We start from the raw sequence: 22986 nt of genomic DNA, 5'->3' as shown, positions 1-22986 counted from the left end.
TGCTGCTTGTGTTGTGGGGCTGTGCACAGCTTCTGCAGACAGCCCCGATGCAGTCTGGAGACCTTTGGCTCAACTCTCCTACTCATCTATATTGCTTTTAAGGACTGAATCATTCAAGGAGTCTTGAATTGCAGGGGGCCAGTTGAGCAATATTATCTGTGGGAAGCAGTGGCTAAGAGACAGTTGGACAGAAACTTTCAAATAAAACTGGTCAAATTATGGGCAGCTGTTGTACTTAGTACATTTTAAGTAGATGGGTCTTGATGCTCACAGTTGCTCAGCTCTGAGACTGAGCCTCCTCTGTAGCAATACAGTGCATGCATGGTAGTGTATGAACTAAAGCTAATTAGAGCAGTAAGCTGCTTCGGTGCCAGGCTGTGAACACAAGCCAGAGGTTTTCAGTCACTCTCTCTAAGTAGCAGATAGATACTAAGCCTTGATTAGTAAAGATGAACGTGAAATTTTTTTTTTGTCTATAGATTAAGAAAGTAGGATCTCAGTACTTAAGTAACAATGAAAGACGTGAGATACACATCAGACATAAATACATACCTAGGAGTTTTTGCTGTGCTCTGGTAGTACATAGTTAGGAATAATCAATATGCTTCCCACATTGCCTCTCTCATGACTAAAGAAAGAACTCCCTTGTGCATCACGAGCTCAGCACAACATGGCTTGCTCTGTAGGGGCAGACTGTGCCTGTTTGATTTACTTCAGGGTAAACAGGCAGAAGATTAAAATGGATTTGTCTTCCTCCCAGAGAGATGATTTTCAAGATGTATTCATAGGGCTTGCTAAAACAGGGTGCTGAATCAACATCCTTCGTTAAAAAACACCTGACTACTCTGAATTGCATATTCTATAATTGTTCTTTCTGCTTCTGAGATGGTAGGCAGTTTGTGAAAACAATACTAGTACTCACTAACTGAGCTTTCAGATAGCCTGGGAAGCAGATAAGTATATCGTCCTCAATCTACAAAAGAGGGAAATGAAATCTGCAAGAAAGCTGGAAATAGAACTAAGATCCTCTTCCCAGGGCTGTGTTTTTACTGCAATTCATTTTCTTCCCCTGGCTCCGTAGGTGCACTCTGTGTTGACTGTGGGATCACTTGCCAACATTTTCCTATGGCCGAGTCTCTACTCTGCAGACACGTTTGCAATACAGCTATTGTTCAGTTATTCAGCAGTTCATAGAAGGTATTAATTTGGGGTTGACATGGGGTTCTCCATGCTAATATCCTCAACTTTCACCCATACTTCTGAAAGCTTTTAAAATCTTTCATTGTGCTTTTTATTTCAGATCCATTTTCCTGGGTATTAGATCCTTTTCTAGGTAAGGAACACACTGGTTGGTTCTAAAAAAATGAAAAATGCTAACTAAGCATGCCTAAAAAAGAAAAAGCAGCAGATTTTTCTTCTTCTAATGTGGGCATTTTATTTTGGTAGTGTTACTCAGAGAAAGCACCACACTTAGGAAAGCCAAGGATTGCAGGACAGGTTATATGTGCAAAATTTACCCCAGGAGAATAGAGAAAGTTTCTCAACCAGGAATATGCCACAGGGCCAGTTCTGTAGGGTGGCCTGTCTGAAATATAATAGAAAACACAGGTCAGGACAGAAAGACAAGGGATCACTTCCTACTTTCCTCGCCTATGGCAGAGACTGAATTGCCATGGCTAAGTGGCCTTCAGGTCTGTGCTGCCTTAAATCACTGTCTACCAGAGTCCACTGGTTTCTTTGACTTCTTTCCCTCCAGTCTGATGGGCCTGGCCTCCCAGCTGGCCAGCAATGCTGAAAGAAACAAGCATGAGTGGCATACAGATACTTGTGCTGGCTGTGCTCTCTTCCTGTGCTGGGAAGATGTTCTCTTGGACTCCACAGGCAAGCCCTAAGCTTTCTTCTTACTGGAATCACTGGCTTACAGAACAGGTTCTCTGCATTGCTGCTTTGTTTTGATAGTGTGTAAAAGGCACAGTCTTGCGAACTGCCTGCTTTTAGGGTACATACAGGACTGGTATAAAATTAACTGCAGCCTCCAGATGGCCCACCCAGATTCCTTGCTCTAGCTCACCTCTCTTGGGCTCAGAAAGCAAATTGTATCCCAGTATGTGCTCAAGTAGGCAGGAAATATTATAGATGCCACTGCTCTTTCATCCACGAAGGCACTTTTAAATATCCCAGTTTCCTTCCTTTTTGCCTGTGTAGCTGGGCCAAAGGTCTAAGAAAGCAGCAATTTAAGCTCGTAGCATAAAATGTCCCTAATTGAGTAGGTGGCTTGCTGTGTTCTGTCCTGATTGTTGCTGTCTAAAAAAATTATCACGGCTGTCGTTGGCCTTTTCCTCTTATCACTGCTGGTTCACAGCATGTGAAACTAAGCAGCATAGTGCCCGTTAAGACTCAGGGATTGCATTGCAGTTTCCCTCATGAAATCAAATCACACTGGGGCTCGCTTTCTTCCTGACATCTTTCTCCTTACACAGCATCTTTAGTGGACTCTTTACCTAATACTCCCTAAGGTATAGTATAACTCCCTAATGTACTCTAACCATCAGATGTTAATGTTTGTTATAGTAATATCCTGGCATGGAATTCTGCAGGTCTTACTCTGGCGAAACTCCCACTAATGGCAATAGGGGGACTGGTTACTTAAGGGCTGAAATGGGACTGTGAGAATTACAATCTTCTCGTGTGTATGATTTAATTTCTGCTTCTGACTGGAGTGCTTAATTTTAGAGCAGTACCTTTGGCCTTCTTTTCAATTAGTTTTTGAATGTGTAAGAGCAAGTTGATAGGTATTTGACGAGGCAAATAACAACTCCAGCACTGCAATGGCTGAACTTCCATCATATTACAGTTTTCAGACATTGCCTTCATGAGACCAGCTGTCTAAAGAAATCTGCCTCCTTCTCTCCATTTTCCCCATATTTTCTCCTGATATCCACTCTCCTCTATCACTTTGAAATCTGTGCTCGACATTCATATACACTTTGGGACCCAGAGCTAAATCAAAACATTTCCTGGCTTTGCAGTGGCTATGGAAAATGCTATGCTGTCACACTTCAAAACACAGATGGGAAAATGTGAGCCAGGGCTACTGTGGCTCTGACTGCAAAAAAGAGGATACAGGAGTGGGAAGAGATGATCAGGTGGGTAGAAAGAGCAGAGGCAGTATTCTTGTATATGTGTGCAGGTAAATAGATTAGGATATTCACGGTAGATGTATCTTGTGTTCCCACCTGCCCCAAAGTCCTGCACAGCCTCAAGCCCCTCAGCCTTTCACTTTGGCTTTTAGTGTCACCTAACCCGAGGCCCCTAATCCTTAGACCTAGTCTCCAGCTCATGCCAGTGTAGAGAGCATCTAGCTCCTCCCTGTGGTTCATGCCCCCCTCCCCACCTCAACCATATAGTTCATAGCCTCTTATCTTTCTGCCACAACTCCTCTTCTCCCATCCTAGAGCTACATTTTTTTCCCAGGCCTCCCAGATCCCATCCTTCTGAACCTTTGTGCTCCTCCATACCATCTAAGATGCTTGTTCTCCCTGCCTCACAGTCCTTAAAGGCTTCCCCAGAGCCCTTCCTTCTTTGCCGTATTCTCCTCCTACTCTCAGTCTACCTCACTACAGCCCAGTGTTTGCAGTCTGAGAAACAGGAGGCTGTTTCTTCTCCCCTAGAGTCTCAGGTTCTTCAGTGCAAAGGTCTCAACGTACCTTCTTTTTCCTCTTTCTCATTGTACTTGGAGGCAGGGAAGTAGGACTGGTCCAGGGTATACCAGGCACGTACTAGCCCTTTGTATGCTGTACGAGTAGATAGCTCCAGGCAAGGTCAGAGAAAGACTAAGTCAAGAAATTTATAAGCATGGTGTATTTTTTAGAAATGTAGCCCTTTCTATTTCTCTTGGCAAACAAAGCGTCCAGTATTCAACATGTATCTTGTGAACCAACTTCAGGCCCAGAGCTGCTTTTGAACTGTTTGCTGTGATTCTTCATGTGCTCATTTCTTTGTGTTACCGGTCACATGGTAACGTTTCTGATTCTTGGATGAACAGTGTTTTCAAACAAAAAGGGATTGGACACATTACTTTTGGTTCAGAACTTTTCATGAATGCAGCCATATGAAAATGTATTACATCAGTGTTTCCTGGATACTTGCTTTTGAAAGAAAGCTTGCTTGTGTGAATGAAAGTTTGTGAAAAACAGTAATACTGAGGCATTAGGATTTCATAGCAGCCAGGGCTGAGGGTTAGTTTCTGCGAGGAGCAAGCTACGATTCAGGGCAGTATGGAGCAGAAGCGTGAGCCTGGCACAAACTGAGCACATGCCCATGTTGAAGGGTCATGGCTGCCACAGAAGTGTGACTTAGAGTTTGAAGTAAGATTACAGTCAGGGGGAGCGTGGGGCTTACCTGCTGTTTCACGGTATATTTTCGTAAGCAGCTTGAGCATTTGGCTTGCAGTCTTCTTTCTTCCCCTGCTCCGGTCCATAATGCCCCACGTCTGTGTCAGCTGCAGCACTCAGCAGACCCCTGTGAGCTAATTCTCCTCACTCACCTTGCAGAAAATGGATGCATTCTGAGGGGTCAGTTTTCTGTCAGGCGATGAACTGTATCTGTTCACTGGGAGTCCAACCGGCACCTCAGTGCAAGGTAAGATGTGGGAGTGTACAGCCAGAGGCGGAAAGGGAGCCTTTTTGAAAACAGTCTAATGTTTGTCTTTTGAAATTACATCCTTCCAATATTTGATGTTCCCTGATGAAAACCACTGGGACATATGCATTGCATGGTGTTTGCTGGCTTTATACTTAACAGAATGTGAAGTATCCAGCCATTAACTCCTGCACTTTGGGCTTCAGGGTGTGAAAAGGGACCACCATTCCAGCTCACTCAGAAGGGAAAAGGCTGCAAGTCTCCGTCACCAAAGTGCTCAGAATGAGATCATGTGCCCCAGGCAAGCCCAGATGCCTGCAGCCACAGATGTTAGTGAGAGTCGATGGGAAAAAGTGGCTTAGTGCTGTGCTTATTCTCCTTCTTTTCTGGGAACAGCCAGAGGCTACTGCAGGCTGTAATGAAAACAGCAGCAGCCATGGGGCTTCTCCAATGATGACACCAAGGTTATAAGGCATTATGTTTTTGTCTGAGCTGCGTGTTTTCTTTCTGTGGAAAAGAAGGGATACCTTATAAAGCAAAATACATACATTACAAAGCAAAATACCAAAAGCACTAGAACAGCCCAATCCTCATCTAACAGTAGGAGCAGGCTGCAAGGGATTATCACACTATATTATCTCTTTGGATGATCAGCTGACAATTTTGTGCCATTCTGGAGCAGGACAGACTTTTGCCAAACTCAAGTCACTGGGCACCAAGCCGAAGTACTAAAATAAAATACGTAGTAAGTGAAGCCAGACCAAACTGAATACAAGCTTAGCATCGGAACCCAGATCCAAGATATTCCATGTGCTGGCTTTAAAATGCTGATGGTAAAATGATTTATAATATCGCAGCTAATTTGTCTTTAAAAAAATATGTTATTGTCCATGCCAAAATCTACATTATTTTAGTTTATCAACAGTAAGTGAAGTGAAGCTTCGCCTTGAACTCCTCCAGAAGTAGATTTGTCTCAGTTTATCAGACTTGTGGTTTTTCAGTCTGTACAAAGCCTGCAAGCTTGTTTGCATCAGAAGATTCATCTAGGACTTAATATGACTGACTAGGAATCTACATAAACATCTTTCAAGTTCTACACCAAGTAGTCTACTGCTCAAATTGAAGGTGAACATATAGCTGTGGTGCATCCCTGGCTTGTTAATCTGCTATCCTGAGCTTTTATAATTCAGGCAATTTCACAGATTAATTAACACAGATTAATTTCAAATTAAACAGCAAGGTGCATCCTCCACCAAACCCAGACCTTTTGCCTTTCATTTTCTCGGAATTTAAACTGCAAAAGAACAGGATGGGAAACGTTTTCATCTATACCTTTGCAATTCAGCAATCCAAATACAACCACACTGCTTTAGATGGGAGCAGAATCCAGGCCAAGACAGATACATATTCTGCCACCTACTGTGCATCACAACCTGTCTGTCACTGACTAAGGAGGAGTACTTTTCACTTAGTTTAATGAATATGCAATGAGGTTTAAAAAAACCTTTCAAGAATCTATATTGAAAGCTGCATATAATCAGTACAATCAATATCTAAGCTGTATCCTACTCCACTTTTTTCTTACTAACATTGCTAACATAGTTGATCTCAGTGAAAAATCAAGGTTGTTTTCTACTTACATGGAAAATAACAGGGTTGTTTTGTAGCTGGCATTTGAAAACATTCTAAATAGATGCTGCCATTTTTCTGAGAAGACAAATTACTTCTAGCAGATTGTATTCCCCATGTGATCTGTTCTTTGTTGCAGTCTTTCCTGTACGACGCTTTCTACAGTAAATTTTCTCTCACCGTCAAACTGATGAATATCTTCCATCTCCATTTCTCCAGAAAACTAACAAAATATCCCTGTGCTAGATAGGAACATCGTGCTTGACTGCCTCAAAGTTCGTGAAGACAGAGTGTGAGAAAGTGGGCATCAAACGATGTCTTAGTAATATCCAGGCAACATTGAGGGGACACATAGCTAGCCTACCTGGAGGTAGGAGCTATCTATGGACAGTAGGATGCTGATACCCCACATGGGTGATAGGAAAGAGGAAATGAAGAACTGAAAAGAAGGGAGAAAAAGAGGGTGAATAAGATGACCCCTGGAGCCTGTAAAATGAAAGATCATTTAAAATCAATCTTCTATTTTTGCATCTTGAACGTTCTTGAAGTTTTCTTCCAGAGTTGTTATTTGTGAAAGCAGCCTTTGATGTAAATGGACTGGGTTTTTTTTAAGAGAACAGATATATTGAAGAGTACCTGAGAGATCAGTGTGAATTAATGCATTTGCTCCTCAGGAGGAAAAAACATTCGGTCAGCATGAACATCACAAACTGAAAGTGGTTATTTCCACCTACTCTCTACTTTAATGCTATGTCTCACCAAAAAAAAGAGTTCTTATTTCAAAGATAACAGTCATTCAACTTGTCCTATACTGTGGTAGTACAGCGGGGAAGAGAGACTATACGTCCAGAAAACCACACAAGGGCTACTCTGCTGTACCCCATGAAATAATTTCTGACCCCAAACCTGGAAGTCTGCTTTACCAGGATCAAGTCCTTTGATTTATGGAAAACATCAGTTCTGATAAAAACAAGATGTAGTCAGTTCACCCCACTTGTTTACTAAGTGGGAGAAGAATAACTCAGCTGTTAACAAAACTTGTTTGCTGCTGTTTCAAAAAATAGTATTATTTGCTTCAGCTGACGTCTGCGCATTTCATGTGTTTCACTGCTTACTGCCTTGATGGGAGAACAGCACAGAAGAGAGGAAAAACGCTAGAATGCAGGCCAAAGATGCACCACTGTGGTAGCAGCGAAGCAGTAGGGCACGTGAAATCTGTTCTCATGTACCTCTTGTTTGTGTGGAGTGCTCTGGCGCCTAATAATAAAACTGAGCTCATGTGTAGCCTTTTACATTGGCTCACTGGATTGTGTTTCACTCATCTGAAGGGCTGCCTGTTTTCACAAAAGCTGTAGGAATAACAATACCTTTGAGATCTCTGGCATTCTACCTGATGTGACTGAAGTTATTCAATGGCTTATACAACTGTTGGAAGGAATTTTGACAGCACAGGCAAAAATACACACAAAGAAAATGTCTTCATAATTTTCTCCTTTGCTTCTACTGATAAGAGAATCTTGATTTTTTTTTTTTTTTTTTTTTTAATAATTCAACTGCTTTTGACATTAACACTCCAGTCATGTCAATCCTGGATCCTGGTACAAGATGAGTAGACAATCAGCACAGTCCTAACCGTGCAAAGATGCAAAACTGAGCCAGTGACAAGGCTCAGGACTTTGAGGCAGAGTGTTTACAATGGTGTTTTTATTTTGTTAGTGACTCACTGTACTGATTCACCCATGCTTTAGTGAAAGCTGCCTCGTTTACAGATTCTCACTGTTCGAATAGAGTAAGATTATTCCCAGTAGAAAAGCTTGCAAAACTCCTCTGGCAAAACTAAAGACTGTATAAAACTTGGTATTTAAAAGTAAAAGAACATGCAGATAACACCACCTTTAGTTTTAAGCAATGGCAAAACTTTTTTATCCACCATAAAATTGATTTCCCAATTTTTTATTGGGAAAACAACGTTCTTCAGTACTGACTCAAAAGCTTTGAGGTATCCAAAAATATAGATGACCTCTCAGGTGTCTGGTACCTGAATTTAATCAGGGCAGTACACCTTTAAATAGCCGAAAATAGGCAACAAAAGTGATTTAGGAGCTTCAAGTTATGGACTTTCACAGGGTGCTTTTAAAAATTTTGCTTGTGATACTTTTGGTAGAATGTTCATTCTTGTAAGTAATGGATCGGAACCCCTAGGGTTCTCTGTCAAGCAACTGTCCACTGACTCTAAGAGTTGCTTTATTAGAGAAAAAAAATCCACCAAACCAAAACAGAACTTCCCAACACAATAGATTTGCTTCCCACCTGGAAGGATGTAAGTGGATTAGCATTCACTTCCCTGTTTATAAAAACCAGGTTGTTCTAAACGACTTGCTAAACCGTTGACCTATTTCAAGTAATGCCCTGGATTCCGCCCCCACTTCCAGAGAGGGAGGGCTGCAAGGTTGGTTTGTTCCCATGGTGGGGGACCCGGCTGCCACCTTCCTGAGTGGTGTGTGGTGCTCTGGGCTGCTGGGGGCTGCCTGGGGGAGCAGTCAGTCATCTGCAGGCGGGAGACGTCCCCGCATGGGGCTGGCTGTTTATTTTCAAAGTCTTTGTACTTCAGGTTACTTGTAAGGCTGGTGCTTGGGGAGTTCTGCTGAACCCGGACTGTATATATTCCCTGGTTCGCCTGTAATTTGCAGTTTATGAAAACCAGACGGATGACTCCGTACTCTGCAAGTTAGTATAGGGATGGGAGCTTCTGACATAAGAGCAGCTTTTACAGAAAACACTGAGTTAAGAAGATTCAGGCTCAAGCTAGATTGCTTCTGCCCTCCCCCCCCTTTTGTCTATTTTTACTGCATCATTGGTATGTGTCCAAGGAAAGTCGGCCATATCATTCGGAAATACAAGGGGATAAACTTTTGACTGTCGGATCTCTTCAGGCTGAGAGACTACAGAGTAAATGAACTGCAAGACAGAGAATTAAAAGGAGAGATTTGTTTAGGTGAACTTTTTTGGTTTTCTGCTCCGCCAACAGCAGTGTAAGATAACGAAGAAACCGCAGCAGTCCTTTGCAGTGTCTTTCTAAATAACGTAAGTTACGCTTTCACGCTTGTCTCTAACTGTCCGCGTGCTTTTTCTGCTTTTGAGCGTTTTGTGAGAGCAGTGGTTTTACAGCGAGGCAGCTCTTGCCAGGAGCTCTGCTGTGGGAATGAGTGAATCGCTTTGTCCTTCTTTCTCTCCTTTAGGTCAGAGCATTAGCAGGGAAGCCGAGCAGTTTGACACCACTTTTCTTTGACGGTCGTGCTAGCTCGGCTTTAGATGGCTGTCCAAACCTTTAAACCTTTTCAGTGGTTGTGCAGAAATTGGTTTGTAGTTGGCAAAAGACAATAGCAAATGTTTTGATTGAACTGTGTGTGTCAGGCTTGCCGTAAGAGCAGGCGTTTCAAAGGGGATTGTGTGATGCTGTGTAAACAGGACAGGATGTGACAAGGGAAAACAAATGTTTCCTGCTCTTTAATATTGAAGAGAAATAATTGAAACAGAGCCAAGGAGTTTGCCTAGGAAACAAATAGTGATGTTTATTCAAAGCAAAATAACGACTCTGTAAATCTGAGAGGACAAGGTCTAATTAGGAGAGAGAGTTTACTTTTCACAGGTGTTCAGTTTTCTGAAGTTGGCAGCTGGCATTAATGTTGCCGTATTCTGTTGTCGTGCTTTTGTGAGGAGTAACTTGAGCCATTACCTGGTGTGTAGCTCTCTGTAGGTTACTTACATAGGTTCAATTCCCCTCTTTTAGTTTATTTCACTGTTTTCAAAATGCGGTTTAGCAGATTGATAGGTTTAAGTAAAAACAAGGGATTATAATGATCATGTACCAGGTAATATACCAAGAATGAGACAAAGATCACCCTGAACTCAAACGTTCTTTAGGCCAAAACAATTACATAAATGTTCATTTAAATGGGGACAAATAAGAAACTTGTGGTGAACGTACAATGACTAAATAAATGTGTTTAGATAAGGATGTGGCATAAGAAAAGTTGCTTTTTGTTCCAGCCTTGGATTTTTGGTCTTTGAGGGCAATGGATTTATTACCTGGATAACAGTTCTGTGGCTAACTATTGTGATTTAATGATCAGAAGTTTTTTTTTTTTCCCTTAAAATTTCACATTGCTGCTTGAGTGAGAACTGAAATTAAATTAACTAGCGATATTAATGAGAGCTTCTGGACAATGTGAGTATTTTTAATAAACTTGGGAAGATAAACTGTAGGGCTTTGAAAAGCACATTAAAAGGTTTAGTTTGTTAAAATCTGTATAAACTTGTTTATTTTAAAGCTAGTCTCATAATCTTCTGGAAGATGGACTCATGATATCTGAAGCCTGGAGTGGTTATAGAGAGAAGGTACCAGGAAGCTACCATATCTGGTCTTGGGACTACATTGTCCTGATAGAAAATAGAGCTAGCAGAGAGAGGAGGTTAGTCCTTGTTTCCAGAGAAGTTTTTTTGGGGGGCAATCATTCTGTTGGCTGCTGACAAAATGAAATAAAGCTCCTGTGCTTTGGCCTTCATCCAAAACTACTTACCATAAACGAAAGGTTTCCTCAAACATTTCAGCAAAGCATTTGACAAACATGAGTTGTGAAGAAACTCCCTGGTCTGATCTGGACCTGCAGTTCCCACGGTTTGTCTATAAAGAACAGCTTGGGGTTTTCTTCATTCAGGGCTCATTTCAGTCTTATAAGTTTAATCCTTTTTCATGAGAAATGGCTTTGATACACCTTTACTACATCATGGCTTTCCTCAGGGAGAAGAAAGCTAAACAGAACTTCTTTGTTGCTTCAAGGAACACCACTAACACATGCTGCTTGAGGGCCAGAAACAAAAATGACGTGGGTTTTATGACAGAACCAATTCTAGATTTGATTATAGGGTTTCTGGGAAGAGGAAAAAACTAAAATTATGAAAACATTTATTTTAGCCAACTCGGAAAAATCTTTTGGTTTCTTTGTGTAATTCGTAAATGGAGACAGCAAATATGTCAATGCCAGATACAGAATAAAAATTAGAAGTATATATATGGGGGTTTTTGGGTCTTAAATGTTCGTCTTTTTCATGGAGGTTATTTTCCATATACTAACTAGAATATATGAGTTCAGCGAAATCTTGTTTTTCAGCCTAGGTTTGAGACAAGAAAAGTGCATGGCTTGACAGCACACCCAACTGCTGTCTCAATTCTGCTATGTCCAGCAGCATGCACAGTGTTTGGAAAATTAGACCCTACCTGTACAAAGATAACAATACTTCTGGGGGATTTCCCCAGCCCACGATCGTATTCTTTCTCTGGCAATCCCACTTTTAGCTTGAAGGTCAGGTTGTTTACTGGAAAATCCCAGATAATTGGTGCTCGAAGCCATCATGAAAACATGCTGCGCCTGTCTTTGCCTGATAATGGAATTTCATTAATTCATAACAAAAGTAGGATTTGGACAGCTTATATCAACACAGTGATGCTCCTGATTCCTTTGACGAAAACTAAGGAATTAAATGAACTGAATTAAATGAACTTTAGGTGCCCTAATGCAGCGAACAAAGTGTTGTGCATTACTATAGTGAAGGTGAAATTTAATCATCTGCATAAAGTATTAAACATACATAGTTTGCAGAAACATGTAATATTGTGTCTAGACACATGTGGTATTTATACAAAAACAAAGGCACAGTGTAGGGTAGATTAGGATAAATCCTTGAGCCAAATGTAAAAGAATTGGATTTGATGAGTTGGCAAGCATACTGTCTCATCAAAATTAAATGTGCCTGAGGATACAAGTGTACCTAGTTTGAACTATTTGTTTATACACTGGAGCAAACATAAACATTGCTCCAAATAATAAATTCAGTTCATAAAGAATGATCCCTAATACAATTGCATTATAGAAGGGAATACCTCTTCAAATTTAAATAGTTGTTTTAAGGACAGTGCAATACTCTGTATTACAAAGAGCCATTAATTCCAAGAAATCTACAAATGCGTTGAAAACTCCAACACAGCATTTTGATACCTTTTTTTTATTTTTCGAGCCCTAAAAATTTTCACCTGGAATTTTGCCTATCCATGTTTTGAAGGATAATATATATGAACTCGCTTTTTTTAGTCAGCTTTCAGGGACCATGTTGAAGAAGTCCCGTGACGGTCAGATTGAAATCCAGTATTGCAGGTCTTACACTTGGCTGACACCTTCAACCAAAATTAGATAGGCTATTTCCAGAGACTGCAGGTTGTGGTTATGTTATTGCTGATGTTTGTGGGTTAAAAAAGAAAGGGGAGTGGGGAGTGGGGGGGAAAAGCTACCCATGTGAAATGCGTGACATGAGTTGTTAAAAAATCAAGACTCTGAAACAAAGTCCATATTTATTGAAGGAATAAATGTTGGAAGGGAAATAATCATTGGAGGTTTCTAAAATACTGAAGGGAAAAGAACAGGGCTTAGCATTCACATAAATAGACTTCACCTCTCCATACCTCCATTTTTGATAGGTTACTTTTTAAGACATGCTCCCTTCTGTTAGAATTGGGCCCGCTCTCGTATTTGTTACGTGACATGAACGGATTGGAGGCAGTGCCTTGGTGTGCTTATGTTGACGTGTGCCTGTAATGGAAAGAGCTGCTTGGTTGCAAACGCTTAGCAAATGCAATTCGGACGAATTCCTGTTTTGTGAGAAATGGTGCAAGATTTCTTTCTTTTCCTCTTTATTTTTGATCAACTGCAGTAAAGTCCACCTCCCACTGAACAAAACTCAGGTTGATCTTTGGAGAGATGAAAATGGCATTTCATATCAAACTTTCTAAATTGCTTTATTTCTATAAAGACTGGGTTTTATTTCTGTGGTTTAAATAACTAAATATTTATCGTATAAATTGTAACATTAAAGACATTTGTCTTTGTTTTCTACTATAGACTTTCTAGACATTTTCTGTCACAGAATCTGTAGATATATCTTGGCATTGCATGTCATTCCTTCTAATAATTGGAGTGGTTGGCTATATTTGGTTTGACCATTGCTTATTTTAAAAGATGAATTTAGCTGGAAGTCAGTAATTTAGTTTGATCACAGGAATAGCAGTTTGCAACTGGAATAGCATAAAGTGAAATAAAGGACGTAACATGTCACTCTAATGTACTGTGTGGGGGCAGCCAAGGATCTAGTCAGCTGAGAAGTTTGCTGGCAACCAGGCAGCCTTCCCACTTGCCAGCTGGACTTTAGGGCAATAGCTCAAAAGCAAATTCCATTCAAAAGGAAGAATTGAAATAGCAATTGAAATATAGTTCTTGAGCTGCTGAACAGATAGTGTGGCAGGTAGATGTTGGCTAGCTCCATCCATCTTGCTACTAGTTAGTTGCAGTAGGGTTAAAAGAGGCACAGCTAAATTAAGAAGGAGACTAATCATAGACATGTGAAAAATGTTAGCAGCATGTATTCTGGCACTTCTTACATTACACGGTGATCCTGTTAACACAAGCATCAAAATATATCCTGTATAGCTGGACTGCTACAATAGTTTACAAAGAAACTGCTGCCAGAATGGCTGTGGTGGTTTACTGTTACGTGTTAAATCTAGGCTGTAATAACTTTAGGAATATGCCCTGCCACTAGGAGAAGACAAATGACTTAAAAATGTACTGTGATCACATATACCCTAAATGTTCCCTTGGAAGAACTCTGAACAACTCTGCTTTTTGTGGTCAGCACTTTTGCTCATGTGTAAAAGTATCATTTATTCTCTCTCACTTCAAAACCTTCTGAATATTACCTGGTTTGGATGCATTTTAGGAGCAATTAATTAGGTGGATGGTGATCTTCAGTCCTTATGCCAGGGTGGAGGCCCTCTGCAAAAGAGACATAAAGACTGGAGTAGATGCAATTACTTTTGATCAGATTTTTAATGCATGAGATGAATGTTCCGCAATCTGCCTGCTCCTAATCCAGCACGGATTTATTCGTTTTAGTGTTATTAGTCTGCCTAAACATGTGTATGATCAGTTTATTTCTGGGTGACTTTCTGTTCTTTTGTCATGTAAAGCTATTTGTTCTGTACTACCATGAGCTTCTATTCTTGATTAGTTTTTTATTTCAATTCTGGAAACGGAGAGTGACAATCCCCTCTTTTTCTGTTCTTTTTATGGGAGTTGAATGCTGGGTTTGAGGATATCCTTTCATTGAACTTGTAATTTGGAAAAATTGTCATATGTGGTATAACAGCTTAAAGAAAAAGTGAAAGTTTTAGTGTCTGCAAAGATTTATACTGTACCTGCCTCCTTCTATGTCAAAGTTTAGTAGAACATGAGTATTTGTGAGCTTGAAGGTATGTGATATCTACCAGTGTGTTTTGTGAAGTGCTCAGGAGTTGATTTAGCAAGGAAAGAACAGTGGCCGGATTATTTTGAGCTACGTAACTCTGACTAGTATGAAAATATAAATGTGCAAAGATGCTCCTACACCTCGTGCAGAACAAAAAACCCTCCAAAGCAGTGATGGAACTTTGAGCAAATGCACTTGAGAACAACAGGAAAAAAGATTGCACTCAAAAGATTTTGCTGAACTTGGAAATACTTTTTAAAAGATCCCAACAATTATGGTTTTGTGTACCACTGAATGTATTAATCTCTGTAGTGGTCCCTGGAGAGACTTTGTATGTGTACCGTATTTAGCCCCAGCCATATGTAGCCCATGATCTATATTATTAGAGAACTTGCATACTGTGTGAGAAACAGGACTTCCAGAAGAGCAGACGCTACCAGGTTCAGTGATGTCAGGTGTCTTCAAGGCCACGCTAGTTCTTCTGAGAACGGCTATATGTTGTCAATACTGTAAAAGAGGCTGCTTACAAATTCCTCAGGAACTAAAATGATCCCCAGGAATGAAAACTCAGGACTGAGGAACAAGCCTTTTACAGCATACATAACCTGTTCAAGAGGAAAAACTGCCATGGTTTCTCTGCATTTGCACAGTATTTTTTTCTTCCTTTTCCAGCGAGGAAACAGTATTCATGAAATATTCTTCTACAACTTTCTCTCCTGTAATCCCTATATTGGTGGAAGTGTTAATGTAGACCCTCAGGGATTAACTCCTGCAAGATAAGCTTCTGCAGCTGGTTTTTGTTGTTGTTATCTTGAAAACAGATTTAATTTTATATTTAGAGCTCAAGTAATTGAACTGGACTGGAGTTAGGAAACCTAGGGTCCAAAAATCAGGTAGAGCCACAGCCTAATTCCCTGCCATCTGAGTTTTTTTTTGTCCTGAGCATTACTCTGAGACAATGGGTTATGATGGGTTATGGGTTATGGTATGGGTTAGTGTGTGGTCTTCCCAATGTGCTTGAAAGGCTTGCTGGCCCCTCTGCAAAGAAAAGACTCTTCTTTTTACTTATTAACTAATACTTAGTCTACTCTGTGTAGTCTTGGAAAAACTGATCTTTCTGCATCTCAGCTCAGAAAACATTTTATAATAAAGAGGCAAAATTAAGTGTCGCACCATGAAGATTTCATCCTCTTTATCAAATATGCACTGGTAATTTTTTTGCCTTGCATCTAAATTAGCTGGAAATAAATTTTGATTGTGAAATACAAACATGTTTTGAGATACTTCATTACTAATTAAAGATGAATAATCTTCCATTCATTCATAAATGTAATCCTTTACTTAAAATCTCTCAGTGGAGAGAAGTGCAATCCTTTATTACACAGAAAACAGATTACAGTTTGTAACAAAGGACTGTTTTATAAGAACTGTGCTACAGCTTCTGTGTAGGCAGGGAACCCCCTCATCTCTTAGCTTCCTTGTTCTAATTAGCTTTTTTACTGTTTCCTTCTACAAAACCAGAAAAAACAGATTAGACTGTTGCATGCAAAAATGTTTGTATATAACAAGGTGAATTTGCAAAAAATAAGTGAGGAATTCCATTTCCTGTGCTTGCAAAGTCCAGATTTTTTTGTTTGTGTTATCAGAAGCTGAAGCATTGCACAGTCTTGAATATAAGTAAGTAGAAGAGCAGGAAGACTTCTTCCTATACTTAACTTTTGGGATGGATTTTTTTATCTGCACTCCTGAATGGTGGCCCTTACTCTGAAAAACCACCATTGTTTTGCCTCTGGGATGTGCTCTTGCAGAAGGCCTGCTCTGAAGGTGTACAACCTCTGGAGGGACCTTGGTTGATGAAGGTGGAAAACTTTTAAATGAGGAAAACTAGGATAGTAATCAAGGCATGATTTTCCCAAACTCTATGGCATTGCTTTTAGAATAATACAGAGTACCTCTGCAGAGAAACAAGACAAATGTTGCTCTTAAGGAAATACCACTAGAAGAATCTTCTTTTTTTCTTAAAGATAAAGTAAACTCGAAAAGGTAGGGGGAAGTAGGAAGAAATGCTAGGTTAGTATTCTATTTGCTATGAAAGGGTTCTCTGTGTGGGGTGATGACTAGTCAGTCTCCATTGTTGTGTGTCTTGTTTGTATGACTTAGAAATGGGTGTACGTGCTAAAGGTACTCTGTGGCCCTGAGTGGCATTCTTTATGCAACTGTACTGAATTAAGTCAGTTGTCTGATGGATTCATTTCACTTGACATTCCTAAATGGTAGGGCTCTGCAAAGTGATGAAAACAGCCCTGTGGAGCCATTAATGTCCATTAACTATGTCAAAAGGGAGTGGCTACTATGACAGCTCCTGTGATGTCTACACTGAGTATTCTGAAGGCTTATCTGGGTCAAATCAAAAGTAATCTAGCCCAGCCTTATAATTTGGATGGTGGCTGACAGTGGATGTCTACAGAAGGGCATAAGAGTAGGTCAGACATCATGGTACTCTCCAGAATGCTTTCATATTCAATGATTTGTGCTTCCAGTTCTGCATCTGGTAGATGTGGTGTCTTTGTATTTTAAAATATTTAATCAATTTATCTGCTGTGAATTTGTCCTTCTAATGCCTGTAAAATGTTAAGCAATGTAGCGTCCTGGGGGAACAGGTTTCACAGCTCACAGAATGAAGGAGTATCCAGCATGTTACTGGTAGCCTTAAAAGAAGTTTCTCATCTGTGGCCAATAAAAAGGAAGAGTAAAAAGCAATAGATGTAAATTGTGAATAAAAAATAAATTATGAATAAAATTTTAACTCCGAGTATAGCATGTGCCACCTACCAGAAATGATTGCTGTTTCATCAGGCTTCCAAAAGCATGTAAGTTATTGGAAATATGTCCTAACAGTCCCTCACTTTGTTGTCCGAGTTAGAGAAGAAGTTCAGTACCCGAGAAGGTGCAGAGACTGTATGTCCTATTTGTAACTGGTTTTCCACTAGCATTTCTCAATTACTTTTAACAGCAGTGCCTAGAACTCGTTACTTTACGTACACCTCTAATGGCTTTTGTTGTTTACTACATATAACCTGTCTCAGTAACAGCATGGTACATAGAATCATAGAATGCTCTGGGTTGGAAAGGACCTTAAAAATCATCTAGTTCCAGCCCCACCGCCATGGACAGGGACACCTTCTACTAGACCAGGTTGCTCGAAGCCTCATCCAACCTGGTCTTGAACACTTCCAGGCATGGGGCATCCACAACTTCTCCAGACAACCTGTTCCAGTGCCTTACCACCCTCAGAGGGAAGAATTTCTTCCTTATAGCTAATTGAAATCTACCCTCTTTCAGTTTAAAGCCATTACCCCTTGTCCTATCACTACATACCCTTTAAAAAGCCTCTCTCCAGCTTTCTTATAGGCCTCGTTTAGGTACTGGAAGGCTGCTAGAAGGTGTCCCTGGAGCCTTTGTTTCTCCAGGCTGAACAACCCCAACTGTTTCAGCATGTTCCTTCCCTCTGTTTTTGTGGCCCTTCTCTGGACCTGCTCCAACAGCTCCATGTTATTCTTATGTTGGGGGCCCCAGAGCCGAGCACAGTACTCCAGGTGGGATCTCATGAGAGCAGAGTAGAGGGGCAGAATCACCCCCTCAGTCTGCTGGCCATGCTTCTTTTGATGCAGCCTAGGATACGGCTGGCTTTCTGGGCTGCAATGTTGACCTTCTCATCAACCAACACCCCCAAGTCCTTTTCCTCAGGGCTGCTCTCAATCCATTCTTGCAAAAGTCCAGATAGATGATGTCAGTTGCTCTTCTCTTATGCACCAACGCTGTAACCCCACTGTAGAAGGCCACCAAATTTGTCAGGCACGATTTGCCCTTGATGAATCCGTGTTGACTGTCACCAATCACCTCCTTATTTTCCATGTGCCTTAGCACAGTATTCAGGAGCATCTGCTCCATGATCTTGCTGGGCACAGAGGTGAGACTGACTGGCCTATAGTTACCTGGATCTTTCTTTTTTATCTTTTCAAAACTGGGGGTTATAACATCTTGTCACAGTCATCACAAGGAATCTGCTTCTAAAGCGTCAGGCAGTCCTTATATCTGTTCATAAAGTTTACAAAGGAAAGAAGATGTTGAGATCTGCTCCTGTTGTCTGACTGCAAAAAATTTAGGCTATTTGTGGAAGTTGTGGATGCCCCATCCCTGGAAGTGTTCAAGGCCAGGTTGGATGAGGCTTAGAGCAGCCCGGTGTAGTGGAGGGTGATGATCTTTGAGGTCCCTTCCAACCCAAACCATTCTATGATTCTTATAAGCTACTATCTTGCACCTCTTTCTTTATGAAAATTGTCCTTATCCAAATTAATGGCTGGCTATGAAAACTTGCTTCGTAGGGTAGGAAGGTACTCAGTGTCACAGATACAGTTAACTGGCGATAGTTGAATTGTGTGGGGCGTTAAGACATGGGCTACCTGTGCTTGCACAAGATCTCTGTTCTGTGTGGCCTACCACAATGGGATTCTGGCACTTGGAAGAGATTTCCAGGTGCTATCACAATCCAAATGATAATGTGGCTGATCTAAGACAATATTGTTCTTAGCTGTCCTGATGCCAGTGTTTTTTCCCAGTGCTTTTTATATTTAAAAATACAGCTACATTCACATGGTTATTGTTTTCTGGACTGTCTCCTAATTTGCTTTTCAAGTACTTAAAAATGTACTGGTTTTCCTGTAAAGTAAAATGGAGGTATTTTAGTATAGAAATGAATGTGCTGTGTATCCCAGTTCAGTTTGTGAGTCTTAAAATTGTCTCATATGAGTGGTTCTACTTTCCTCCCCTTTCATTAGCTGTTCTTTTATAAGTTGTGATGTCAGTTAAAAAGACTGATATTCATACAGGAAGATATGTATGAGAGTCTTCCGAGCATGTGATTTTTGCAGAAGTCTGACCTCCATCAGTGCTGGGCATTTGTTTATGAGCAGCCTGGAAGTGCTCCTGTAGGAGCCTTGGTCATCTAGCCCAAATCTGCACTGCGTGATGGGAACCTGGAAGAGATGTCTAAGAGAAAGCTTAGGAGAGTTATTTTTGGAGATGAAGGATAAAGGTGGACGCCTTGTATTACTGCTGCTCCTTGCAGCTTGTTCAGCTATAAAACCTTGTACCTCAAGGAAGAGTCTTGAGGAAAACCAAATAACTGCTTAGTAGGCCCTGGGAAAGAGCCACTAGGACTATCCGGAGATACAGTCTGCTCAGGGGTACAGTGGGCTTTGTAGTCAGAAAACCGCATCTTACTGTGGCTGCAGTGAATCTCTGCTGTGGAAACACGTACTGGGAATTGATGAGTTTCTGCAGATAAGGCACAAGACACAGGGAGCGCTTCGTCTCTGCGTCTAAAGGTTTCAGCTTTTTCCCATAACAACAGTTCTTTAAATAGGAGCGCTGGCATGCAATCAGCAAACCAGTGTCCTTGCTGAAGACTGGAAAGACGTGTTTACTGGGTAAAGTTTAGCCATGGGGTGTTTCCAAGTTTTGAACTGCTGGAGCTGACTACTGCTAAGTCAAACGGGGTGTGGAGGAGGAGGACGGAGTGTCGCAGCTGGCATGCTCGGGTTCTGTGCACCTGGAGCTCTCTCTCTCCACGGGAACCGTAGATGGCTTTTTGTTACTGTTGTTTGGTCGGTTCAGCTCCGGTGCCTACCACCATTGTTAAAACCCACAGAGCTCCTTCTGCCAAGTTGTTCTGACATTGTTCCTCACTATTGGTAGTGCTGCCAGACTACCTGCTGTATGCAGCCACGTGTTTACCTACTTGCTGTGAAAGTTCAGTGTTGTGTTTTTGCCAACATAAAGAGCCTGCCTGGGTAAACCTCTGCCTGCCACTTAACGCTTGAGCGAGGTTTTCTCTGAACCCAAGGACAATAGAAATGTTTAGACATATCACTGTGTTTTTGAAAGACGTTTCAGTACAGAAGAAGACTTAGCAGATAGAGAAGATAACATCGCTGCTGGGCTCTGGGTGAGAAAATGAGGTGGGTACTGTACAAAAGCTAAGGTAAATATGGAGGTGCAGCAACCAATGTTTCGTCTTTTAAACAATGTAAGTGCTGCAGAGGATGTGAGCCTGAATTCAGCGAGCTCACAGGCTGGAGGGGGGCTCTTCCTCCTCCCTCCCTCTTAGTCCCTTTCCCAAGATGTGTTTTAGGCAGAAACCTTACCTGCGGGGGGACCGTATCTGCTGTGTGCTGTGCGCTAAGACGACGTGAATTCCTTCACTTTCTGCCTCCATTGTTTGCTTTTTTAATGCTTAGATTCTCTCTGCTGTTTCTTGCTGTGAAACACCTAGGTTTTTTCTGCCTGTTTATTTGCCATATGCTATATCTGCTGGGAAGTGGGATTTTGAAGGTTGCAGGCAAAAAATTCTAAAGGCTGGTAGTCTCTAAGTTAAATTTATGAAGAAGTTACATGGCATGTGGTGATTGCTGGGTGCTGCCTTCTCCCTTGCTGATTCGAACTTTGTGCTGGTTCGACAAAATCCTGCTGAAGCAAATGGAAACGGAAGCAGAGAGGCTTTACTTTGCAGTGGTCAATAGAGAATATATGACTATGCTCCAGTACCTGATGTGTATTACCCCTTCTATAAAGGGATAATTGCAGAACTGTAAGATGAAGTGGAGATACAGCGTGGGGTAGATCCAGAGGAGTGTCTCAGGAGGGAGTGGAGGAGATGGTCTCTGAGCAGTTTAACCTTCTCCACACAGTTCCCTACCAAAAGCACTGAGCGTTTGCTACTTGCTTTTACCTTTCTTGCCATTGCTCAGCAACTCTGAAGAAAATGCCTAGAGCATTTTTCAATGTACCTTATATCTAACAGTATGTAGAAAAGGCCAAGGACCTCTTTCCAAATAGATTCCTGCTCAACCTCCTGCTTTTCCTCTGTACTGCCTGTTATCCTGTGCCTGGAGGGTTAACAGTGATTAGTATGGAGTCTCCATGGAACTCTTTTATTTCAGGTAGCATTTCAGAGCAGATGTTTATGGAAGCAGCAGTGATTTGATATGCAGTTTTAATTATTTGTCAGTTCAGCTTGATTTTATTTGAGCTTGTGTACCTATAAAGGCACAACAGAGCATTAACAGAATAGGTAGTCGTAGAGAGTCAAAAATATACAATTGTAAGGGTGATGTTAACAGCACTAGGTAGTTAACAGAGTAGGGCTTTTTTTCAGTATAAATGCTCTGACTCACTGCTTTGAATGGCAAGTGTGCAATTTAAAATCCTTTTACTTAGGCCTGCATAACATCTAGCCCCTGAAATAATTACCTGAACCTACCTCACTGCAGATAATGTTTTTGTAAATAGCTCACCTGAGAATATTTCATTTTATTAAACATGGAAAGGTCCCTAAATGATAGCTCTGAAACTGTCATTTAACCTGATGAGTGACAGTTTAATCCTATCATTTCCCTTGACATGCACTTTTCCCCTCATTTCCTACCCCTTCTCTCTGAAATCTCATTTGTGAGAATATTGGCCATTTGACTGGGGATTCATGGACTTCCAATGCAAGCACTCAGATTGTCCTTGCATGTGCAGTAAATTCAGTATGCTCCAAGTGTGCTGGAATTTATCGTGCAAAGCCCTGACCCAAAATGAGGTCCTGAAAACCTCAGACAGACAAATAGCCTTAACTGTAGGTATCATATCTCAGTTGAGTGATGACTGTGTGATCACACGAGCTCTAACCTGCCACTCTTGTACGCTGGTGTGCGCCAGGCAGCCACCAGCAGGTCCTCCCTCCACCCAAGGACAGGGCAGCTGGGAGATGGGGTCCATGGAGATGGAAGCAGGACTATTGCACCACCAAAGGGTGGTGGAGAAGGGGTACTGCAGAGGCAGGCAGAAGTTGTGGGGATGGGAAGAGAGAAGAAAAGGGAATATTAGATGCCAGCCATAAGCTTTCCCTTCTCTACTAATTGGAGTATAAAGCATTAGTACATTGATGTCTTACGAGGCCCATCCATATATTTCAGGTGTTCACCCTGTTATAAGCTTTGATTACAGACTGAGGAAACGAAGGAGGAAAAAGCAACAAAGCATTAAACATGGAAAGCTATTAAGCAAGGCTTTCATTTATAGCAGTGGCTTCTATTCCTATTATTCCTGTGCCTTTAGCAGTTGAAAGCTTTTAAAAGAAAACTAATTCATGACATCGGCATCTGACAGTGGTACTGAAGGTGAGCCCATTGCCATGCAGAAATGCCAGAATAGAGCTTGGTTCTGGTGACCCTAATGCCTGGCCCTGCCACCTCAATGGCAACTATCCAAAAGGTGAAAGAGAAAGAATTAACACAGAGGGGAGAAAAGCAGTTT

The 22986-nt window shown here is 41.2% G+C and overlaps 1 protein-coding gene across 2 annotated transcripts in view; it reads left to right on the top strand.

Moving 5' to 3' along the window:
- The window catches only part of TRIM2 (tripartite motif containing 2), a 75275-nt gene that overhangs the window by 1699 nt on the left and 50590 nt on the right, over positions 1–22986 (top strand). For both annotated transcript variants that reach the window (XM_086611473.1, XM_086611474.1), the window contains exon 2: positions 4554–4641. The gene's annotated coding sequence lies outside the window, so the exon portion shown is untranslated. The remainder of the gene's footprint in view (positions 1–4553; positions 4642–22986) is intronic.

This window comes from Tauraco erythrolophus, chromosome 5, assembly GCF_009769465.1.
Source record: "Tauraco erythrolophus isolate bTauEry1 chromosome 5, bTauEry1.pri, whole genome shotgun sequence".
Taxonomy (NCBI): Eukaryota; Metazoa; Chordata; class Aves; order Musophagiformes; family Musophagidae; genus Tauraco; species Tauraco erythrolophus.
Note: the sequence above shows the minus strand (reverse complement) of the source record. Positions and strands in the feature narration are given on the sequence as shown.